Genomic DNA, 22,629 nt, shown 5'->3' on the forward strand with positions numbered 1-22,629 from the left:
GGTATGATGTATGGTGTAACCTCCATCCCCCAAACCTCCAATCACTACCTCCTTCTTTCAATCCCTTGGTTGGAACTACTTCTCTTCACTCCCTGGGATTTCCTTCTCTTTGCATTTCAAATATTCTCCCTTTTCCCTGTAGCTTTTCTGCTCCAGCTGCTTTCAGCTTTTTCCTTCCCTTTCCATATGCTGCCCCCATCTTCCTGCTAGTCTGGCAGTTTCCCAAAGAGAGCATCAAGCTCTAAGGGCACGTGGAAGCAATTTTCCTTCTGATTATAGTGGTTTCTAGTTTTAATATACCCACAAAAGGCAGCATGGCTCAGGGATCTATCCTGAAGGTTCACCACATGGTCCTCTCTTTGGCCCAGCACACAGGCTTGGGGGCCTGGTACCGAGTCTCAGATGAGGCAACTGGTTAGAGCTCTTCATGGCCCAGAGATCACATCTGCGACCACTTTACATAGCAGGTACATCATGGCTTGCCTTTTGCATAGAAGCAAGATTTTTTCATGTGCTAGTTCTCCCTTCAAAGATATATCAGGAATCAGATCACTTCTCACTATTTCCAAAGGCAGCACCATGGTCCAAGCCACTGCCATTTTTGTCCGGAACGATTACCACAATCTCCTTGCTTCTGCTCTTGAGTCCCTCGTTCAGCACTGCATTCTGCATCATCTTATCGAAATGTGATTCAACCATGCCATTTCTCTGCTAAGATCCTCCAACAGAGGTAAATATAGTCATTTGAAACAATGTGGATGGGTCATGAGGACATTGTGAAATAAATCAGACAGAGACAAAACTGTATGATCTTACTTATATGTGGAATCTAAACAAACTGAACTCACAGAAACAGACTATAGACCAGTGATTGCCAGAGGCGGGGTACTGGGAATAGGGGAAATGAATGAAGGTGACCAAAATATACAAGCTTTCTGTTATAAGATAAATTAGTCCTGGGGATGTTATGTTTAGCATTTTGACTATAGGTGACATAGATAATAATACTGTTTTGTATATGTTTTGCATATGTGAAAGTTGCTAAGAGAGTAGATCTTAAATGTTCTCACTACAAGAAGAAAAATTTGTAACTGTGAGGCAATAGTATTAATTAAACTTACTGTGGTGGTGATCATTTGGCAATATAAGCATAACATACATCAAACCACTTTATGTTGTACATCTTAAACTAATACAATGTTACATGTTAATTGTATCTCAATAAAACTGGGAGAAAAACAGATCCTTCAATGGATTACTCACTCAGAGTGAAGGTGAAGTCCATGCAATTGCTCCCTCTAGCCTTGCCTCTTACTAGTCTCCTATTGTTCATTCTACTCCAGCAACACTGACTTCCTTCTGGACTGTGCCAAAGTGGTCCTGCCTCTGCACTATGCACTTGCTGTGTCCTCTGCCTGGAATGCCAGCTCTTCAGTGTGCACACAGCTTATTCTTACCTCTTCCAGGAGACTCTGCTCAGATGTGATCATTTCAATGTGTGGACCCTGGGTCTTTGCCTTAACCATTTATTCGTCTCCCTTCGTCTTACCTTTCTGAAAATAAACAGGCACATCACTGAGGTTATGGTGAAACACTGGCTGGTTCAGAGATGCCTTTAGAAAATCTGTGCTTGCTTGAGGGCATCTGAGGATTTATAAGAGACCATAGACCCTAGGGCAATGGTTTCCAACTTCAAAACATAAATTGAACCCTTTTATCAAATGAAATCATATGTAGAAGATCTCACTTTGGCAAGTTTTAGAGAAATGAGTTGTATGACCACATGAACACATTGCTAGGAGCAGAGGTTGTTACTGTCTTAGCTGACAGATTAAGAAAAAGAGGTTAAATTCTTAATGTAGGAGTTAGAAGCAGTGAGGGGAGACAGGATATAGGCTTTGTTACTACTACTCCAACCACCCTTTCCCCCAACCACAGTACATAAGAAATACATTTCTGCCTGACTTCAGATGAACTCACCAAATATGGCAGCTCATCACCACCATCACTTCCATCAAATCTTTACCAGTACCATTCAGCTAATTGCCTCTATTGCATCATTTTATCCATAAGGACAGTGAGGGACTCATCATATGCATTTGCTAAAACAAATATATTCTCCACCTCCTTCAGTTCTGCCCAAAGTTCACCTCTCAATGGTACAGCCACTCTACTGCAAAATGGGCCCTTTCTTTCCTTTCCCCTGAACCCCCATTCCACCCATTCCACTCTGCTCTGTTTTTCCCATAGCATTTGTCACCTCTAACGTGTTTTAAAATCCACTTATTTATTGTTATTATTATTATTTTGTTGTTTGCCTCTGCTGGAATGTAATCTTATCATGGATTGAAATGTGAACTCATCTGTCCGCATTCCACTCTCCCTTCAAGTTCCAATCAAGGGCCAACTGTCTTTCCTGGCTCTGGTTTACACCGACTCTGCCTCCTCCTGAGTTCTCACACATTTCAGTGTTAGGTTAGAATAACTTCCTGGAATCTTCCATTTCTTTTGTGCTTGGAGGTGGGAAAATAATTTCCCACTGGGCTTCTACTCCTAACTCTGCCATAACTCAATGGCGACCTTAGGAAATTATCCAGCGACTCTGAACCTCAGTCTCTCCATTTTATAAGAAGGATCTGAATTACATGATATTCCAGTCCTCAGATTTCACCTTGTAAGAGATCATGAACAATTTGATAGGAGGATCCATGAACAACAACAACAATAATGATAACAGTTTTTGTTCACAAATGTCTGCTGTACCCATTTCCAATCCTCTCAATGATCTGATAAAGGAACTACTACTATACTCACTTTACAGACGAGGAAAGTAATACTCAGAACTTAAAAAAAAAAAACAAAACAACCAAACTTGTTGAAGTGATTAATGAGACAGGGTATGGAGTCTTTCTTGAGTCTGTCTAATTTCTAAGCCTCTGTCCATGTCCTACTTCTACATAGTCTTTTGTCATATATTTCTTTTATATTATTTTTATTACATGATTGAAAGACCTGGGCACAATAAATGGTCTGCGGTGAACTCTGTGTTGTATTCCAAAACTCAAGGAGAAGAATCTATTTGCATTTTCTTGCTTGGTTGTGACACATGACTGCTGCAAGGGCTGGGCTGTACCCTCTAGGGATTCCTTGATGCTGGCAGTTGGGCGGAAGGCAGCCACATGGGAAAGAAGTCATTCTTCCACTCATTAATGTGTTCAACTGTGGACAGGTTACATAAGTTCTATAAGACTCAATTTATAAATTATTTTCACCTATTAAATAAGGACAATAGCATCTACCTCCAAGGATTATTAGAAGAAATTTGAAGAAGGAGAGGAGCGTAGCATCAGTGTATAGTGTTTTAAATTTTTTTTTAAATTGTGGTAAAATATATACAGATGATATTTATCATCTTAACCATTTTTAAGCCCACAGTTCAGTGGTAATAAATACATTCATTTTGTTATGCAACCACCACCATCATCTACCTCCAGAACTCTTCTGATCTTGCAAAACCAAAACTCTATATGGGGTGTCTGTTCTTGTTCCATTTCAACCTAGGTGCACAACTTAACAGACTTTCCAGTTCTCTCAAAAGAACACACACACACACACACACACACACACACACACGGAGGTGAAGACCTCCCTGATGATCTTACAAAGTGGCAGAAGAGTGTTTAAATCACACACACTGTAGCAAACCACTACATTCTACATTACCTTTCTCCAAGCCTCACTGGTTCCTGTCTCTTCCTTCCCTCCTCCAACTTCAGAAACTACCCCCCAACCTTTGGTCATGCAGGATGTAATACCACCAGCTTTAATCTCCAAACTCATGTTTCCAGCTCATCATGGTGCCCAGAAAACAAGGCTCCTGCCAGTTTACAGGAGTCACTCTCTGTGGACAGTTGGGGTTATAAATAAAAAAGATTATTATCCTTATACATTACCGTTATTATCTTCATCATCAAAAACTTTTGTTGGTTACTTGGAAGAATGATGCAGAAAGAGAGAGGTGCTAGAAAATGGACCGTTCAATCAATTTAATCAACTCAAAGAGAGTTACAGATCAACAGATCAAGCGAATCCAATGCTGGATAAAGTAGCTCTGGGACTCAGCCTCCTAAGTGCAGAAAAATTGAACCAACTACATCCAGCAACTGAGGCTCCTCTATCACTACACATGGTTGGGTATGGCCTGGAGACCCACAGCCCCACCCAATTCCCATACCTATCCCATCTGTAATAGCTCCTGGGTGGGAGTCAGGAGGTCTTCAAAGACCATTTAGAACTAGCAGGGAGGATCAGAGCCTTCCTCCCTGGGCTGACACATGGGGTTCTCCATTACCTAGTTCTCTATTACCTGGTTACCTCCTCCCTATCTGACTGTCTGCCAGAAACTACCATGTCAGTATGATTACCTCTGTCTGGCAGGTTCCTTCCAAGAATTAAGTGGAAATCAAATTTATCTGGAAGAGGTAACATGAAAGCTATCTGCAGTTGCTGAGGAACAGAGAAATGGAATTAAAGCTATCAAAATAAGAAAATTCCTGATCAGGAGTCTTCAATTAGTCCTTGTCATCTACAGGTTAAGTTATTTTTTTGGGTAGTAAGCAAAATTTGTTTCTAATACCTTAGTAAGCAATAAATCACACCACTGATGGGTTGCATGCAACAGAAGGCAGATGGTGTATCTGGACATGGGGTCCTTTAAAGTGCAAAGGAGAGGACAGGAGAAAGGGTGAATGTGTTACAGGTTCATATTTTCAATTTATAAAAACCTGGGGATGTTTAATTCTGACTTTCTTCTTCCTCTCACATTATCTCCATTTCCTCCTGTGTGATTGTCCACAAAGTAGAAAAAGGATTTACCTGAATATTGAAGATTTTCATTTTCCATCTTTGCACAGTATCTATGCAGCATAGATCTCACAGATTTTAGGAGTTAGACATTAGGCAATGGAAGGGACCAGAAGGTTTGTCAGTGACAGTGGTAAGCTTTGCTCTTGTAGCTAGATTTTCTCCGTCATTAAACTTGGAGCAGAATGAATCTGATCTACTCTTAATCCCCCTGTGGAATTCTCAACAAACTCAAGAAGGAGGTGGTTAAGGGCACTGACAAAGGGTTATGGGGCAGCCATTGGAGATGAAAGGCCTCAGTGTCTGGGAAGAATAGACAAGAGTCATGCAGCATTCAGTCTGCCCATCTGTAGCACTTGCAGAATCTGTCTCTGCCTTGCATTTGGTAGGGCGGTAATTCTTTGTGCAGTTATGGCTGCCACGTTTTCTGACAGCAGCATACTATACAGGCTGTTTGAGCAGAGAGCTTACTGAAAAGTGGGGAGTCAGATAACTTCACGGATGAGGTGATATCTGATCTGAGTTTTGAGAGAGGATAGGGTTTGAATAAACAGGGAGGGAGGGAGTTTCATGGGGGAAGAAAACAGGGACTGAGATTTAGGCATTGGAATGAGTGGATCAGTTTTGCAGAAATGGAGGCCCATGAGGTCTGTTGGATAGACTCGCTCTGGTCACACTGGGAGAGGCTTGAATGCTTAGGCAAAAAAGTTGGGCTCCTTCTTAGGGCAGGGCTTCTGAGTCGGAGCAATTGGTGCTCATCCAATATCTGTGTGATCCCCTTCATGTTGACCTCCCTTGTAGTCAGTCACTTGGGGCCCTGTGAGTGAGGTCTGGCAAACAGGAACATGAGCAGAAGTGACACACCACTTCCACTCAGTGCAACTCACCCATCTCCCTCTTCTTTGGTGCCTTTGGAAATGCTCCAGTGATGCAGCTACAAGACAAGAACCCAGGACCCAGAACCCAGTATTGTAGGGAGGACCCAGGACATATGCTGTCTATGAGAAATACTATTTTATGATAAGGTCCTCAAGTTTGGGGTTAATTTGTTAGGGCAGCTACCTTAACAGCTTCTAAGGTTTGGAGTCAAGCAGAATTGGGAGTTAGGGGTGGGTGGAAGCGTATGTATAAGGTTACATCCTCTTTATTTGTGAAGCTTTCTGTCACATGCAATCATAGTACAGTACTCTTCTAGGCTCTGGGGAGAGCAGTTGCTTATAAAATCTGTGAATGCCTCTCATTTTCAGTAGGCACCATCCCTTTCCCTGTGCTGCTCTTTGAACACCTTGGAGCAGCAGGGCTGACATGGAGAGTGAGATGGCTTGAAAGGATGGACATGTGATACTCCAGTTGAAGTTGGGTATTAGGAAGCAAGACCCTTTAGTTCTCTCCAAACATCAGCTAGCCAATGGAGCCTCTTCAGAACTCCTGATGCATCTCAGAATCCAGATTGAAAATACCTTGGTAGCATGAAAGTGCACAGGAATTGGATTTAGAAGATCTCAATTTGACTCCTGGCTCCACCAGTTCCTAACTGAGCAAATATGGGTAAATTTCTTAATCTCTCTGGGTTGTGTTCTTCATGTGAAGTCCCATTCTAGCACATCTCTTTCAAAACTGCTTCTTCCATCAACAACCATCTCTTATCTTACAATATTTCTGTCCTCTCAGTTAGATAATGTGTTCAGGTCTTGTATCCTAAAAAAATTTCCTTACCCTATTGCCTGGTAAGACTGTCTTTTCTTCTCTCCTTTACCACACATACTTCTGAAAGAATAGCCCAAGTTCTCCACTTCTACTCCCACGCTCACTTGGTTTGGGATGAATGGAAGTAGATATTTTCTGACCACAATTAAAGAACACCTGGGGGGCTCAGTGGTTGAGCATCTGACTTTGGCTCAGGTTGTGATCCTGGGATTTGGGGATTGAATCTCCCATCAGGCTCTCCACAGGGAGCCTGCTTCTCCCTCTACCTATGTCTCTGCCTCTCAAGAATAGATAAATAAAATCTTAAAAAAAAAGAGCCAGCTAACTTTTCATGGGTGTGATGAATGTGGGCAAGAAAGGGAGGTGGTATCAGGATCTTTTGTTCTGAGTTAAGTACACAATATCAACAATAAGAAAAGCTTCATTACCAGAGAACTAGATGAAATAACTCAGTAACTTGTCTTTGATCTTTTCACATTTTGGGTTTTCAGCAACACTACTGCTTCACTGATTTTTTTTTTTTATTGTAGGTTATGAAACTATGTCTGTTATTTGAAGTGTATGAGTATATGAGTATTTGGAGACTTGAAACAAATGTCCCTTCACCTAACAAATAGCACATTCAGTATAGGAGCTAACCTAGATCCTTTAAAATAAATGACAAAACCATGGAACTCAACATGGGAAAAAGCAATGACAATGATAGATCATTACACGAGAGCAACCACTGGCACTGGCACGAGCAGGCAACCACTGTCTATGCCCTGGGGGACCACCTGCAATGGAGGCAGCCATTATTTACCCACTAAATCTCACATTCATTCCCCTCAGAATAAATGATGGGCAAGGATCCTTCTGCTTCTAATTGCCACTTCCAGACCACTCCCCACTCTGTCCTCCAGCCACAAACCTCTCTTGCTCATTGCTGTCACCCTCCAACTCTAGGTCACCCTTTCCTCATCACTGAGGACTTTGGCTCTGGCTGGAAGTTTTCTCCTCCATCCGGCCTCTGTCTTATCCTAGTGACTTTTTTTTTTCTCCTGAAAAAAGCTAGCTAGCACTCTGGCATCTCAGCTCTCAGACTCCTCATCTGTCTCTTAATTTCATTTATCTGTTTCCTGGTCATACCTGGACTATGCACCACTTTTGAGATGTGGCTTTTAAATATCCCCTCCACACATACCTTGTCCATCCTCCTGGATCACTTGCCAAAGTACCTTCACTGTCACAGTTCTGTCTCAATGGGAACTCAAATCAACTGAGCCTATCACTTTCTTCTATCCATCTCTTCAGGTTTTACTTCCCTCCTTGTCCATAAATATAATCACTCCTTTGTAGCTGCCATCAATTCCCTTACCCTTTCCACTCTGTGTTATATTCACTGGATAACATCTCAGTCCTAGATGAACCCAACCACTCATATTCTTGTTTGTTGCTGCTCCAGAAGCTGAACACTAGAAGAAGTTAGCAGAACCAAATTGACTTGATTTTCAATTCTCAAGTCCCTTTCATTCCATGATTCCATGACCCTACACCCCTGGTTCTTTCCCTTCCTGCTGGTCATTGATTCACCATCCCCTTGCCTGAGTCCTCCTATTCTACTGACTTTCTTTGACTTTTGTCCAGACCTTCTTCTCTGATTATCTCTCCCCAGATGAATCATCTGTCCCAAAGGTTGTAGATTCATCTATGAGCTCATGGGTCACATTTTTATGTCTCTAACTCAGATCTCACTCATGAGCTGGACTCATATGTTCACCAGAATGCAGGTCATAAAGTGCCTCATAACCACCTCTTGCTTCAGCTTTCTGGTTCCAGCATTTATTCTCCACCATTGTCAGGGTAAAGTTTAAACTTCTTAGTGGGTCTATGTGATTTCTAGCCTGCTATTTCTTCACTTATTCCCCATCCTGCCCCACCCACTACAACATGCAGGCACACACACCACACACACACACCACCACTGTACACCACACACACACACACACACTCAAATACACTGAATTTCTCCAGAGAGGTAGGATGATACATAGTAGCTAATAAGTGGGCTCCACAGCTAGAATTCCTTGGTTCAAATTCTAGTTATGCTACTCACTACCTGGCAAATCTTGGATATTTTACCTACCTTATTGAGCTGCTGTGAGGATGAAATGAGAGGAGGCATATAAAGTTCTTGGCAGAGTGCCCAGAACACCATAGATGCTTAATGGATGTTAGCAATTATCATTTTTAAAACTCAATTTCTTAGGCATAACATATGATCTCTCTTTTATGGTATGCTATTGCCTGGACCTGGAATTCTTTCTTCCACTAAACCCTGCATACTCCCATTCCCACTCATTCCCACTGCAAGCCATCTAACTCAAACTCAACCTCAAACTGCAGGACTCAGCCCATTACCTACTTGGTCTGTTGGACATTTCATGATTACAGGTTAAAGACACCCTTCTTTGTGGTGTTCTGGCACTGTAGACTTTTTATCCTGTAATACCTACCATCCACCACTGTATTTACATGAGGTATATATCCTTTACCTCTCTGATTGCCCAGTAGTCTCTAAGAGCATGGAGGGTGGGGAGTGTCTTGGCCACTGCTATATTTCCAGAATAGTACCTGCCATAAAGTAAGTGTTCATAAATATTTGCTAAGTGAATGAATGAAATGATAAACCATACTGAGCAACCGTAGCTCTCCTCTTTTAAGAAGAATAAATAAAAAAAGAACATTTATGGGAAATATGAAGTAATTTTGTGATTCAGAGATGCAACCCCCCCCAAGTCACTAAACATCCTTAGAGGCATGAATAAGTATTCCTTGAAATAGACATCTATAAGAAAAAAGAACACTGGTGAGAGAGCTAATTTATATACTCAGAAATAATGAGATGCTGTCTTTAAGAAACAAAAGGAAACTTCCATTAAATGAGTTCCAACATCTCTATCCAGCCAACCATGATGAAAATCATGGTTGCTGAATTAAAAAAAAAGAACAAGTAAATAGCATATTGGACAGGCAGAAAATTAAATTAGGCAGAGGACAACTTGACTATGCTCTGAGAATAACTTAGAAAAAGGAAAACAAGGTAAAGGAAAGGTATGCCATATAATAGGAATAGAGGTGAGATTATAAGTCTTCCCTGCAATGATGGTATAAGATCTATTATATTCGTAATAATAATTAAATAAAACAACTTAAGAGTTAGTGAGCATCTGCATTTATTGGATGAATATTATGTACCAGACACTGTGCTAAAGACTTTACATGCACTATGTCATCTAATCCTCCAATAACTCATGATGTAGGTATTATTATTATTATCTCCAATTTTCAGATGACAGAAATGAGGCTCAGAAGCATGGGTAAGCAATTTTCCCTAAAGTCACATAGCTGGTGAATGGCAGTCTTACTGTGGATTACTTTGGGAGTGAGCTCTTAACCCATGTTGGGTAAATCATCGTCTTAATTCTAGAAATTTATGGAAATAAATGCCAGGCTCTGTTCAGTAACTGAAAGTAAAGACATGAACATATTTTCTGCCATATCGTTATATGTCATAGTCTTTGTTTTTTTTTTTTTTATGAGAAAGGAAGAAAGAGAGGGGAACAGCTCCATATATCTTGGACTTAAAAAAAATAAAATAAAAACTTTTCTAAATACCGACTAGGTCAAGGAAAAAAGATCCAATGGTAGATTATTTAAAAAATAAAGAGTATGATACAACTATGTATCAGTGCTACTGGAATGGAGACAAAGTGGATCTATGGGGCAGATAGTTTTACTATTTGAAAAATGAAAATATGTGGACTAAGTATCAGAAATTCAGAAAATGTACATTTATATAAACTTTAAAAAGCAGGAGGAAAATCGAACTCCAATAAAAACATATACAAAAAAAAAGCGGGAAGAAGGAAATAAAAATAAAAACAAAAGTTAATAAATGAAAGCAAAATGGATAAACAATCTCTTTTGGTAAGAATTTTGGAATGAAAATAAAGGAAGTAGAAATAAAAATTTTAAGATGGCGTATAATTATATATTATTAAATTGAAAGTCACTATGAATAGATTTTTTCCATAAAAATATAGGTTAACTAATTTAAAAGCAAAAATCCTCAAAGTAGCAGTGATGGAATTAATGTACTATAGAATCCTCCCATAAAGAACTCCAGAGCTAGCTGATTTTATGGGTGAGTTCCTTTGCTAATTCCAATGCTGTCTCAGAAAACAAGTATAGTTTTCAAAAGCTATCCCTAACATGGGTACCAAGACCTAAGATTTATCTAAGAGACAGGAATAGAATTACAATGATTTATATTCTTAGGGTACATTAAAAAATACTTTTCTCAACACATGCTGATATAGTTTGATAAAAATCTTCAACAAACTAGGAATAAAAGGGTAGTTCTTAAAATAATAAAATGTATGAATATTGAGAAAGAATCTTCTCAACTAAATTCCCAATTTTAAACTGATAAGAACAGATACTACACTTGATCTTAGCCAAAAGGCCGAGAAGCGATAAATTCCCAATTTTAAACCTAATTGTGAAACCAATAACTCACACCTTATTTAATAGTAAAGTTTTGGAGGCATTCTCAGAAAAATAAGAAAGTTAACAAAGTCCTTGTTATTTAATGCTGTAAAAATTCTGGTCATTACAATACAACACGAAGCAGAAATAAGAGATGTAGCCACTAGAAAGCTGGAGGAAAAAAATTATTTACCCATAATAAGTTTGCACTCTTAGAAAAAAAAAATCCGCTTAAACACCATTAGAATCAGTAAAGATGAAAGATGAGCATATAAAAACAAATGACTCTGCTATGCTTCCAGTTGAAAAATATAAAGGGAATCATTACAAAATTTGAATGTAATACTCTAGTTTAAGCCCAATGTAGGTAAGTATTTCTCCTTCTGGAAAACTCATTAAAATTGTCAAAGAAATGGAAAAAACCTATTTCAGCTGTGGAAATTAGTGCAGGGTGTCACCCACTGGACAGGGCAGAGTTTTTCAGGTTGCTGAACACCTGAGACCCGACAGAGGGAGGGTGCAGCCAGATGGAGGAAGAATGACCCACTTGGGAAAACAAGTGTCAGGAAGCTGCCCCAGTGCAGAAGACTGCAAGGTGATGCTAGAGAGGGCTTGAAGGGATGGGTAAGGCTATATCTTGAAACTGCTTTCAGTTCTAGAATGCACAGTAGGCCTCAGGGTAAGAAACTGCCATCTCAGGGGCCAGTGTCCCACTTCCCAAAGGCTTTAACAGTTGGGGACATGAACTCTGAATGACTAGAGAAGGGGGACAGAGCTCTGAGGATCTCTGGGCTGTCCCTTACAATGAAGAGGGAGAAGGGAAGAGGAAAATTATAGCAAACCTATGCTTCTTTCCCTTTCATTTGTCATTGAAAGAGTCAGGAGGGATCCATATAATTCCAAATCCATTTTAATTCCCCACACTGGGCTACATTTTCTAAGGATGATTAAAAAGAGAAAATTATTTGCTATTTGATACAACCAACAATGGGAACTAACCTGGGAGGGAAGAAAATATTTCTTTGTGAAATATCTTGCTTCAGGAACAGTTAGAAACTTGAGGTACCAGTATCTTCTGTTTTATGAAAGACCTTTTATGAAAACAAGTACATCAGTACTTGTTTCAGTAACTGGAAGAAATTTGAAGAGGATGTTCACTTTTATGAAAAAAGGCAAAAAGCAAAATAGCTTCCAGTGCTTGTTTTGCAGTGAGCTGGTATGCAGCAGCACCCACTCTGAGCAGCAAGAGCAGGTGTACCAATCTGCTTCCCTAGGAACTACATTCAGCAGCTCAGCATTAAGTCTCCATAGCTTAGAAATTTGTCTGTGAGCATGTGTGCTGTATCTCAATCTATTTTGTGCATCAGTTGGGAAGATGTGTCCTAAGCTATCGGAAAAGTCTAGGAGAAGTTATTTTGGGGTCTGGAGATGCTCAAAAAGTTTCCATGTAAATTAATGGTAATTGCTTCTTTGCTTTATGCCATTTCAGTTTACAAAGGATTTCATAGAAATGCTCTACTTTTGGGTAGCAGGGGAAACCATAATCCCTTATTTTTCAAACAAGATTTCTGAGGCTGTTGCACCTGTGAAAAGGGCAGGAAATACTTCTTTCAAAGGAAAACATGATTATAGAATTACAAATGCAAAATCTGAGGAAGGTGGCCAAGTAGGAGGATCCTAAGCTCATCTCACTGATACAATTAGATATCACTCACATTAGTGTAAATAAACCAGAAAATTACAAGAAGACTGGCAGGACATACTTTCGATGGCTAACTGCAGAGAAGAGGCCATATCAAAGAGGGTGGGGAGGGCAGAGATGTGGTTGGGAGCCAAATGACCTGCAGGACTGTCTGCAGGAGGGAGGAAGGCTATAGACATGAAGAGGGTAGAGGAGAAGACTCCCATACCAGGCACCCCGGCACAGGAGACCCACACTGGGAAGACAAATTCCCATAACATTTGATGTTGAAACCAGAGGGGCTGATTGATTTTGTGAATTCTTACAATCAGCAAGGCTCAACACCTGGAACTTTAAAAATCACTGGGCTTGGCTCTGAAAGAGCCAAGAAGGTGATAGGAAACTGAATCCTCACCCTTAGAGACAGCACAACAAAGAGCCCTATGGAGATACAAGCATAGGAGCAGCAGTTTGAAAAACACGTGGGATATATGGGAGAGAGATTTGTTTATTAACTTCAGAGTGTGTGCATTGGGAGACGTCTCTAAGAACAAAGAACCTAGTGGGCACCATTTCCCTCCCCTGCTCCTTACCCCAGAATAGGTACACAGACACCTGCAGGAACCAGCACAGTGTCAACACTCTCTACCTAGCTTGCTAATAATGTACCCTGCTCCCTCCAATATGCCCTTGGCCAGAGCCCATCCAATATGGTGCCGCAAGCCTGGTAGTGTGCAAGCAGTCCTGACAGGGGCTAGCAAACTCCAAAGTGACTCCTGACCCAGGGAGAGGGGGAGATGACCATACACACCCAGTCCAACTGTAGCCTTAGTAGTGGGCTGGGCTAGATGTCTGGTACAACTGCATGCCCCCCCCCCCCCAACAAAAGCTTCTCAGGGTACAACACAGGAAAAGCATGCTGCAGGTCAGTGCTACTCCACCTCTGGCAAATGCCTGGTCTGACTCAAAGCCCAAGGTGACCTCAGACTGGCCTACCAACAACATAGGGACCAAACTCTGCCCACAATAGACAAAGAGAGCCATTGCAGATGACTGGACTGAAGGCAAAAGCAGCTCAGCTGCAATGGTGGGGCACATGAAACCCACATGGGAGACAGGGTCTCCTGAAGGGCCTGAAGGGCCAGGTTCTAGTGAACAGGGACATTGCACTGCAGAGCACTCCTGGTCCTCTTCTTCATAAAGAAGGTCTTTTCTCTCAAGAGCAGAAGATGTAGCTGGCCTCCCTAACACATAGAAACAGACACAGAGAGACAAAATAAGCAGGGGAGGAGGGGCAAGATGGCAGAAGAGTAGGGTCCCCAAGTCACCTGTCCCCACCAAATTACCTAGAAAACCTTCAAATCATCCTGAAAATCTATGAATTCGGCCTGAGATTTAAAGAGAGAACAGCTGGAATGCTACAGTGAGAAGAGTTCCCGCTTCTATCAAGGTAGGAAGACGGGGGAAAAGAAATAAAGAAACAAAAGGCCTCCAAGGGGGAGGGGCCCCGCGAGGGGCCGGGCTGAGGCCAGGGCAAGAGTCCCCAGGACAGGAGAGCCCCGTCCCGGAGGAGCAGGAGCTGCACTGACCTTCCCGGGCGGAAAGGGGCTCGCAGGGAGTTGGAGCAGGACCCAGGAGGGCGGGGATGCCCTCGGGCTCCCTGGGACACTAACTGACACCTGCGCCCCGGGACAGTGCGCCGAGCTCCCTAAGGGCTGCAGCGCGCACTGCGGGACCCGGAGCTGCTCGGGGGGGCTCGGGCTGCGGCTCCGCGGAGGGGGCTGCGGGGCGGGAGCGCGAATCCAACAGCACAGGCCCCAGAGCACAGGGCGCCGGGACACAGCCCAGGATCCGGCCTCCCCTGGGACAGGCAGAGGCCGGGAGGGCCCAGGACAGCAAGGACGCTCCTGCCCCCAGCTGAGCAGATCAGCGGCCCCGCCCCGGAGCCTCCAGGCCCTGCAGACGGAGAGCTCTGGAGCTACTGCGGGAGCTGACTCCAGGGCTCCAGAGCTGGCCCCGCCACTGCGGTTGTTCTTCCTGGGGCCTCACGGGGTAAACAACCCCCACTGAGCCCTGCACCAGGCAGGGGCACAGCAGCTCCCCCAAGTGCTAACACCTGAAAATCAGCACAACAGGCCCCTCCCCCAGAAGACCAGCTAGACGGACAAGATCCAGGGGAAGTCAAGGGACTTAAAGTATAAAGAATCAGAAGATAAAAAAAAAAAAAAAAAAAAAAAAAAAAGAATCAGAAGATACTCCCCCGTGGTTTTTTTTTGTTGTTGTTGTTGTTGCTGTTTTTTTTTCTTTTGATTTGTTTCCTTCCCCACCCTTTTTTTCCTTTTTCTTTCTCTTTTTTCTTTTTTTCTTCCTTTTTCTCTTTTTTCTTTTTCTCTTTTCTTTCCTTCTTTCTCTCCTCTCTTTTTCTCCTTTTCTCAGTACAACTTGCTTTTGGCCACTCTGCACTGAGCAAAATGACTAGAAGGAAAACTTCACCTCAAAAGAAAGAATCAGAAACAGTCCTCTCTCCCACAGAGTTACAAAATCTGGATTACAATTCAGTGTCAGAAAGCCAATTCAGAAGCACTATTATATAGCTACTGGTGGCTCTAGAAAAAAGCATAAAGGACTCAAGAGACTTCATGACTGCAGAATTTAGAGCTAATCAGGCAGAAATTAAAAATCAATTGAATGAGATGCAATCCATACTAGAAGTCCCAACGATGAGGGTTAACGAATGGAAGAACGAGTGAGTGACATAGAAGACAAGTTGATGGCAAAGAGGGAAACTGAGGAAAAAAGAGACAAACAATTAAAAGACCATGAAGATAGATTAAGGGAAATAAACGACAGCCTGAGGAAGAAAAACCTATGTTTAATTGGGGATCCTGAGGGTGCCGAAAGGGACAGAGGTCCAGAATATGTATTTGAACAAATCCTAGGTGAAAACTTTCCTAATCTGGGAAGGGAAACAGGCATTCAGATCCAGGAAATAGAGAGATCCCCCATAAAATGAATAAAAACCGTTCAACATCTCGACATTTAATAGTGAAGCTTGAGAATTCCAAAGATAAAGAGAAGATCCTTAAAGCAGCAAGAGACAAGAAATCCCTGACTTTTATGGGGAGGAGTATTAGGGTAACAGCAGACCTCTCCACAGAGACCTGGCAGGCCAGAAAGGGCTGGCAGGATATATGCAGGGTCCTAAATGAGAAGAACATGCAACCAAGGATACTTTATCCAGCAAGGCTCTCATTCAAAATGGAAGGAGAGATAAAGAGCTTCCAAGACAGGCAGCAACTGAAAGAATATGGACCACCAAACCAGCTCTGCAAGAAATTTTAAGGGGGACTCTTAAAATTCCCCTTTAAGAAGAAGTTCAGTGGAACAATCCACAAAAACAAGGACTGAATAGATATCATGGTGACACTAAACTCATATCTCTCAATAGTAACTCTGAACGTGAACGGGCTTAATGACCCCATCAAAAGGCGCAGGGTTTCAGACTGGATAAAAAAGCAGGACCCATCTATTTGCTGTCTACAAGAGACTCATTTTAGACAGAAAGACACCTACAGCCTGAAAATAAAAGGTTGGAGAACCATTTACCATTTGAATGGTCCTCAAAAGAAAGCAGGGGTAGCCATCCTTATATCAGATAAACTAAAATTTACCCCGAAGACTGTAGTGAGAGATGAAGAGGGACACTATATCATACTTAAAGGATCTATCCAACAAGAGGACTTAGCAATCCTCAATATATATGTCCCGAATGTGGGAGCTGCCAAATATATAAATCAATTAATAACCAAAGTGAAGAAATACTTAGATAATAATACACTTATACTTGGTGACTTCAATCTAGCTCTTTCTATACTAGATAGGTCATCTAAGCACAACGTCTCCAAAGAAACGAGAGCTTTAAATGATACACTGGACCAGATGGATTTCACAGATATCTACAGAACTTTACATCCAAACTCAGCTGAATACACATTCTTCTCAAGTGCACATGGAACTTTCTCCAGAATAGACGAATAGACCACATACTGGGTCACAAATCGGGTCTGAACCGATACCAAAAGATTGGGATTGTCCCCTGCATATTCTCAGACAATAATGCCTTGAAATTAGAACTAAATCACAACAAGAAGTTTGGAAGGACCTCAAACACGTGGAGGTTAAGGACCATCCTGCTAAAAGATGAAAGGGTCAACTAGGAAATTAAGGAAGAATTAAAAAGATTCATGGAAACTAATGAGAATGAAGATACAACCGTTCAAAATCTTTGGGACGCAGCAAAAGCAGTCCTAAGGGGGAAATACATCGCAATACAAGCATCCATTCAAAAACTAGAAAGAACTCAAATACAAAAGCTAACCTTACACATAAAGGAGCTAGAGAAAAAACAGCAAATAGATCCTACACCCAGCAGAAGAAGAGAGTTAATAAAGATTCGAGCAGAACTCAACAAAATCAAGACCAGAAGAACTGTGGAACAGATCAACAGAACCAGGAGTTGGTTCTTTGAAAGAATTAATAAGATAGATAAACCATTAGCCAGCCTTATTAAAAAGAAGAGAGAGAAGACTCAAATTAATAAAATCATGAATGAGAAAGGAGACATCACTACCAACACCAAGGAAATACAAACGATTTTAAAAGCATATTATGAACAGCTATACGCCAATAAATTAGGCAATCTAGAAGAAATGGACGCTTTCCTGGAAAGCCACAAACTACCAAAACTGGAACAGGAAGAAATAGAAAACCTGAACAGGCCAATAACCAGGGAGGAAATTGAAGCAGTCATCAAAAACCACCCAAGACACAAAAGTCCAGAGCCAGATGGCTTTCCAGGGGAATTCTATCAAATGTTTAAAGAAGAAACGATACCTATTCTACTAAAGCTGTTTGGAAAGATAGAAAGAGATGGCGTACTTCCAAATTAGTTCTTTGAGGCCAGCATCACCTTAATTCCAAAACCAGACAAAGACCCCACCAAAAAGGAGAATTATAGACCAATATCCCTGATGAACATGGATGCAAAAATTCTCAACAAGATACTGGCCAATAGGGTCCAACAGTACATTAAGAAAATTATTCACCATGACCAAGTAGGATCGATCCCCGGGACACAAGGCTGGTTCAACACCCGTAAAACAATCAATGTGATTCATCATATCAGCAAGAGAAAAACCAAGAACCATATGATCCTCTCATTAGATGCAGAGAAAGCATTTGACAAAATACAGCATCCATTCCTGATCAAAACTCTTGAGAGTGTAGGGATACAGGGAACATTCCTCAACCTCTTAAAAGCCATCTACGAAAGCCCACAGCAAATATCATACTCAATGGGGAAACACTGGGAGCCTTTCCCCTAAGATCAGGAATAAGAGAGGGATGTCCACTCTCACCACTGCTATTCAACATAGTATTGGAAGTCCTAGCCTCAGCAATCAGACAACAAAAAGACATTAAAGGCATTCAAATTGGCAAAGAAATCAAACTCTCCCTCTTCGCCGATGACATGATACTCTACATAGAAAACCCAAAAGTCTCCACCCCAAGATTGCTAGAACTCATACAGCAATTTGGTAGAGTGGCAGGATACAAAATCAATACCCAGAAATCAGTGGCATTTCTATACACTAACAATGAGACTGAAGAAAGAGAAATTAAGGAGTCAATCCCATTTACAATTGCACCCAAAAGCATAAGATACCTAGGAATAAACCTAACCAAAGAGGTAAAGGATCTATACCCTAAAAACTATAGAACACTTCTGAAAGAAATTGAGGAAGACACAAAGAGATGGAAAAATATTCCATGCTCATGGATTGGCAGAATTAATATTGTGAAAATGTCAATGTTACCCAGGGCAATATACACATTTAACGCAATCCCTATCAAAATACCATGGACTTTCTTCAGAGAGTTGGAACAAATTATTTTAAGATTTGTGTGGAATCAGAAAAGACCCCGAATAGCCAGGGGAATTTTAAAAATGAAAACCATATCTGAGGGCATCACAATGCCAGATTTCAGGTTGTACTACAAAGCTGTGGTCATCAAGACAGTGTGGTACTGGCACAAAAACAGACACATAGATCAATGGAACAGAATAGAGAACCCAGAAGTGGACCCTCAACTTTATGGTCAACTAATATTCAATAAAGGAGGAAAGACTATCCATTGGAAGAAAGACAGTCTCTTCAATAAATGGTGCTGGGAAAATTGGACATCCACATGCAGAAGAATGAAACTAGACCACTCTCTTTCACCATACACAAAGATAAACTCAAAATGGATGAAAGATCTAAATGTGAGACAAGATTCCATCAAAATCCTAGAGGAGAACACAGGCAACACCCTTTTTGAACTCGGCCACAGTAACTTCTTGCAAGATACATCCACGAAGGCAAAAGAAACAAAAGCAAAAATGAACTATTGGGACTTCATCAAGATAAGAAGCTTTTGCACAGCAAAGGATACAGTCAACAAAACTAAAAGACAACCTACAGAATGGGAGAAGATATTTGCAAATGACATATCAGATAAAGGGCTAGTTTCCAAGATCTATAAAGAACTTCTTAAACTCAACACCAAAGAAACAAACAATCCAACCATGAAATGGGCAAAAGACATGAAGAGAAATCTCACAGAGGAAGACATAGACATGGCCAACATGCACATGAGAAACTGCTCTGCATCACTTGCCATCAGGGAAATACAAATCAAAACCACAATGAGATACCACCTCACACCAGTGAGAATGAGAAAAATTAACAAGGCAGGAAACCACAAATGTTGGAGAGGATGTGGAGAAAAGGGAACCCTCTTGCACTGTTGGTGGGAATGTGAACTGGTGCAGCCACTCTGGAAAACTGTGTGGAGGTTCCTCAAAGAGTTAAAAATAGGCCTGTCCTACGACCCAGCAATGGCACTGTTGGGGATTTACCCCAAAGATACAGATGCAATGAAACGCCAGGACACCTGCACCCCGATGTTTCTAGCAGCAATGTCCACAATAGCCAAACTGTGGAAGGAGCCTCGGTGTCCATCGAAAGATGAGTGGATAAAGAAGATGTGGTTTATGTATATAATGGAATATTACATTAGAAATGACAAATACCCACCATTTGCTTCAACGTGGATGGAACTGGAGGGTATTATGCTGAGTGAAGTAAGTCAGTCGGAGAAGGACAAACATTATATGTTCTCATTCATTTGGGGAATATAAATAATAGTGAAAGGGAATAGAAGGGAAGGGAGAAGAAGTGTGTGGGAAATATCAGAAAGGGAGACAGAACATAAAGACTCCTAACTCTGGGAAACGAACTAGGGGTGGTGGAAGGGGAGGAAGGCGGGGGGTGGGGGTGAATGGGTGACGGCACTGAGGGGGGCACTTGATGGATGAGCACTGGGTGTTATTTTGTAAGTTGGCAAATTGAACACCAATAAAAAATAAATTAAAAAAATAAGGAGACACAGGAATATACCCAAATGAAAGAAAGAACAAGACAAAATCATAGCAAGGGACCTATGTGCAGTGGAGATAAGTGATATGCTTGATGGAGAATTTAAAGTAATACTCATAAAGATATTCACTGGATTTGAAAAAGAGAGAGGAGGACCTCAGTGATGCCCTTAATTAAGATATAGAAAACATAAAAAAGAACCAATCAGAGATGATAAACTCAGTAACTGAAATTAAAAGTACACTAGACAGACTAGAGAATGCAGTAGAATGGATCAGTGACTGGGAGAATAGAGTCATGGAAAACAAGCTGATCAGAATAAGAAAAAAATTATAATAAAAAATGAAAATAGACCGAGGGAACTCAGTGATACAACCAAACATAATAACACTAGCATTATAGGTATCCCACAGGAGTGGAGAGAAAAGGGGGCAGAAAATAACAGTTGAAAACATCCGAAATCTGAGGAAGGAAACAGAAATCCAGATCCAGGAGGCACAGAGATCCACCAACAAAATTAACACAAGGAGGTCCACATCAAGACACATAGTAATTAAAGTGGCAAAAAGGAATGATAAAGAATTGTAAAAGTATCAAGATAAAAGAAAAGAGTTACATACAAGGGAAACCCCATAAGCCATAAGGCTATCGGCTGATGTTTCAGCAGAAACTTTACAGGCCAGAAGAAAGTGGCATGATATACTCAAAGAGAAAAACCCTGCAACCCAAAATACTTTATCCAGCAAAGGTATCCTTCAGTATATAAGAAGAGATAGTTTCCAGACAAACAAAAATTAAGGGAATTTATGACTCCTAAACCAGCCTTACAAAAAATATTAAAGGGGACTCTTTGAGTGGAAAGGAAAGACTATAGTAGGAGTGAGAAAAGTAGGAAGCACAAAAACAGTAAGATTATGCAAGTCCATAAAAACCAGTCAAAGGATTCACACACAAAAAAAGATAAAAATTATGACACCATATACCTAACATGTGGGGGAGGAGTAAGAATAGGTTAAAACTTATGTGACTTTCAACTTAATGTAACCTAGTATATGCATAAGATGTTATATACAAACCTAATGGTAACCACAAATAAAAATCAGTGATATATGCAAAAAATAAAGAGAAAGGAATCCAAGTATACCACTAATGAGAGCAAGAGAAGAAAGAACAGAGAAGAACTACAAAAACAACAATAAAAAAGTAACAAAATGGCAATAAGAACACACTTACCAAGAGTTACTTTGAATGTAAATGGACTAAATATTCCAATCAAAAGACATAGGGTGATGGAATAGGTAGGAATGCAAGACCCATCTTGCTACCTACAAGAGACTCATTTAAAACCTAAACACAGGGGATCCCTGGGTGGCTCAGCAGTTTAGCGCCTGCCTTTGGCCCGGGGCGTGATCCTGGAGTCCGGGGATGAGTCCCACATCAGGCTCCCGGCATGGAGCCTGCTTCTCCCTCCTCCTGTGTCTCTGCCTCTCTCTGTCTCTCTGTCTCTGTCTCTCTCTCTGTCTGTCTATCATAAATAGATAAAATAAATAAATCTTAAAAAAAAACCTAAACACACATGCAGATTGAAAATGAAGGGATGGAAAAGCTTTTATTATGCAAATGGAAGTGAAAAGAAAGCCTAGGTACTAATGTTTATATTGAATGAAATAGATTTTAAAACAAAAACTTTAACAAGAGACAAAAAAAGGACACTATACAATTGTAAAGGGAATAATTCAACAAGAAGATATAAAAGTTATAAACACTTAGGAACCCAATATGGGAGCACCCAAATACAAAGAGCAGCTAATAACAAACATAAAGGAAGTAATTGACAATAATACAATAACAGTCTTTAACACTCAACTTACATCAAGGAATAGATAATCCAAACATAAAATCATCAAGGGAACAGTGCCTTTAAATGACATATTGCACCAGTTGGATCTAACATATATATTCAGAACATTCCATCTGAAACAGCAGAATACACATTCTGTTCAAGTGCACATGGAATATTCTCCAGAATAGATCACATATTAGGCTACAAAACAAGTGTTAACAAATTTAAAAAGACTGAAGTCACACCAGGCACCTTTTCTAACTACAGCACTATGAAACTGGAAATCAACCACTAGAAAAAATCTGGAAAGAACACAAGGAAATCTGAAAATACATGGAGGCTAAATAACATGCCACTAAACAATGAATAGCTCAACTAAAAATCAAAGAGGAAATAAAAAAATGCATGGAGACAAATGCAAATGAAAATACAAAAGGTCCAAAATCTTTGGGATGCAGCAAAAGCTGTTCTGAGAAGGAAGTTTATGGCAATATGGGCCTACCTCTAGAAAAAAAAAGAATCAA

General features: G+C 40.8%; 1 protein-coding gene and 1 pseudogene across 1 annotated transcript in view; both read right to left on the reverse strand.

Annotated features, from left to right (window-relative positions):
• Positions 1–22,629, reverse strand: part of TACR1 (tachykinin receptor 1) — a 143,784-nt gene that overhangs the window by 36,944 nt on the left and 84,211 nt on the right. The window lies entirely within an intron of this gene.
• On the reverse strand, positions 10,963–11,089 carry LOC140602030 (U2 spliceosomal RNA; annotated as a pseudogene).

The sequence above is a fragment of the Canis lupus genome, chromosome 12, assembly GCF_048164855.1.
Source record: "Canis lupus baileyi chromosome 12, mCanLup2.hap1, whole genome shotgun sequence".
In the NCBI taxonomy this organism is placed as follows: domain Eukaryota; kingdom Metazoa; phylum Chordata; class Mammalia; order Carnivora; family Canidae; genus Canis; species Canis lupus.